Source organism: Mastomys coucha, unplaced genomic scaffold, assembly GCF_008632895.1.
Source record: "Mastomys coucha isolate ucsf_1 unplaced genomic scaffold, UCSF_Mcou_1 pScaffold18, whole genome shotgun sequence".
Taxonomy (NCBI): domain Eukaryota; kingdom Metazoa; phylum Chordata; class Mammalia; order Rodentia; family Muridae; genus Mastomys; species Mastomys coucha.
The window spans coordinates 89688434-89691505 of record NW_022196900.1 but is presented as its reverse complement, the minus strand read 5'-3'; the positions used below and the strand labels follow the sequence as shown (position 1 = coordinate 89691505).

At 44.8% G+C, this 3072-nt stretch overlaps 1 protein-coding gene across 1 annotated transcript in view; it reads left to right on the top strand.

Moving 5' to 3' along the window:
• The first annotated feature begins 6 nt into the window (after positions 1–6).
• The window catches only part of Wdtc1 (WD and tetratricopeptide repeats 1), a 62873-nt gene continuing 59807 nt past the window's right edge, over positions 7–3072 (top strand). Inside the window, exon 1 of the mRNA XM_031378967.1 lies at positions 7–150. The gene's annotated coding sequence lies outside the window, so the exon portion shown is untranslated. The remainder of the gene's footprint in view (positions 151–3072) is intronic.

The following is a 3072-nucleotide window of genomic DNA, read 5'->3' as shown; positions in this document are numbered from 1 at the left end:
GTGAGAAGAATCCAACCTATTGGCGGGGAAGAGAGATTGTGGAACAGAAGAGGACAAGGGGTCTTCAAGAAGGAGGCAAGCTTTCGTGCCATCAAGAGGATCGCCAACTTGTCTTCCACGGGACAGTCAAGGAGCCACAAATATATCCAGGTCAGAAGCCGGAGTGGGGAAAATGGAGCGAGCGGGGTCTGTGATGGGAGATATGAGAAGAGGTATTGGTGTGCAATTTCTAGTAATATTAGTACCTGAGTTCAATGGTTGGATTGATTAGATCCTCACCCCAACTGGAAGCAGTTTTCTGTGTCCATATCTTTTATCCCTTCGTGGAAAAGCAAATGGCTAACGTTACTGAATAACGCTCAGCGTCGGATGCTGTGGGTATAGTGTTGTTCTGTCCCCACAACATCTCTGTGTTAGGATTCCTGATTTTTTGTTTTGTTTTGTTTTTTGTTTTTCCGAGACAGGTTTTCTCTGTGTAGTTATGGCTGTCCTGGAACTCACTCTGTAGACCACCAGGCTGAGGCTGGCCTTGAACTCAGAAATCCGCCTGCCTCTGCCTCCCAAGTGCTGGGATTAAAGGCGTGCGCCACCACCGCCCGGCGATTTTTTTCTTTTCATTCATTTACTTGGTTTTGTTTTGGTTGTTCGAAGCATGGTTTCTCCTTGTAACCGTGGTTATCCTGGCACTTACTCTGTAGACCAGGCTGGCCTTATTCTTCGGATCCCCACTGCCTGCCTTCAGAGTGCTGGGGTGACAGGTAAGCACCCTCATGCACTCCAGGCTGGCTGGTTGTTGGTTTGAGACCCTGTGTCATGAGTCCTGGACCTTTTCACTTCTTCCTGATCCCCCTGGCTCCTCCCAAATCCTAGAGTTACTCGTATCTGCATATAGGTTCGGATTTGGGGGGCTTTAGGAACACCATCCACCAACTGAGGACCATCTCTTGCTCTTGGATTTTGTTGTTGTTGTTGCTGTTTTGAAACAGGTTTGTGTCTGTGTAGCTTTGGTTGGTCTGGAACTCAGCGAGATCCTACTGCTTCTGCTGAGGTTAAAGGCTTGCACCGCCACACCTGGCCTGTTTTATTTGAAATTGCACCTCACTCCGTAGCCCTGGCTGGCCTTAAACATACAGGTTACACCTGCCTCTGCCTCTTGAGTACAGGTACTAAACATATAGTAAACATAGTACCAGTACTTGAGTTATTGGTCTTCGGTATTGATTGCTATATACTATTGCACGTGCACCATGAATTCGAGAGGATGGAGGTTTTCCTATTGCTTTCCTGCTTGTTGATTTTATAACCAATAGTGCTGCACTGGTTTTGTGGTTCCTTTCTCAGTATTGGCCACTCCATCCCCTGGTCTATAGGCTGCCACTTTCCATTAGCTTTGGTATCATAAGTGGTTGAGATGCACCATCAGTAAACCATGTATGAGCCAAATGTGATCATTCGGTTGGTTCCCGCAGTTAAATTCATGCCTCTTTTGGGGGAGGGGTGAGCATTTTATGGATGGGGGTCATAGGCAATTGAGCTATTTCTTCAGTGAGGGAAAGGACAGACATTGCTGCATGTCTTGTCATGAAGGAATTCAGATAGGTCCCAGCTTCACTGTAATATCTTTCTTTCCAAGGCTATGGAAGGACTCTGCCTGCGAATGGACCCAATCCATCATTGTAAGGGTCACCCTATACGGTTCTTCATGCCTTGTAAAATGTCTAAATTTGTTTCTCAGAGAGTATTTATTCTCTGTATATGAAAAGCAATTGCAATAGAAGCCAACAGGCAAGTGCCGATGGACTCCTTTTTGCTTTATGAAGGGTCCCCAGTTGGCAATTAATCAATAAATATAATATCCATAATTAGGACATCATCTGGTTTAGTATTGGTCAGGGTTGCATGTACAGAGATGAGCTTACCAGCAGTCACAAAAGCTGCTCTTTGTTTCTGTCACCACTGGAAATTAGCCATCTTTCTGGTAACTCTGAAGAGGGATTTTATAAAAAAACAAAACCAAATATAAATATGATATGTGATTTCTCTAGTGTAGAAACATATTGATTAGGAGCTGTATCTGAGTTTTGTCCCTGGGGGTGGGTGGGATCAAAGGTGTGTGACACAATCACCCTGCCCAAATATTTTATCTTTAGTTCCAAATCATTCCAGTTCTTAGAGATTTACAAAACACGTTTGAACTGCAGTAACCTTTGAATTTACTTAAAACATTTTAAGTCTCATAACTTTGTTTTTAATACAAAGTAACAAAAATGTGCTTTTTAGGGGCTGGAGAGATGGCTCAGCAGTTAGGAGCACTGACTGCTCTTCTGAAGGTCCTGAGTTCAAATCCCAGCAACCACATGGTGGCTCATGACCATCTGTAATGAGATCTGATGACCTCTTAGATTTTTTGTTGTTGTGTTGTTTTGGTTTTTCAAGACAGGGTTTCTCTGTGTAGCCCTGGCTGTCCTGGAACTCACTCTGTAGACCAGGCTGGCCTCGAACTCAGAAATCCGCCTGCCTCTGCCTCCCAAATGCTGGGATCAAAGGTATGCGCCGCCACCACCACCACCCAGCTTAAAGGCCTTTTCTGAATCCACGAAAGGGTTCCAGGTAGCCCAGGGTAGACCCTGCCTCCCAAGAGCTTGGATTAAAGATGTATACACCATAATGCCTGCTTTTCTAACCACCCCCCCCCCATTTTTGAGATACATTTCCTGTACCCCAGACAGGTATCAAACTTGCTGAATATCCAAGGATGACCTTGAACTTCTGATCTCCCCCCCGCAACTTCTACCTCCCAACTGGTGAGAAAGTGGACCTTTGGCATCATACCTGGTTGATGAGCCCCTGGCTTAGTGTATGCTAGGCAAGTGTTCTACTATGAACTGAGCTACATTCCCAGAATCCCTTTTTAAAAGTATATATATAATTTTTTTTTGAGAGGTGATCTCATTACACAGCTCTGTTTGGCCAAGGTTGTGTTAAATGCTAGCAGTTCTCTTGCTCTCCTAGTGTAGGATTACAGGCATGCACCATCATGCCTGGTAGTTTAGGGGATTTTTGAACAACTCA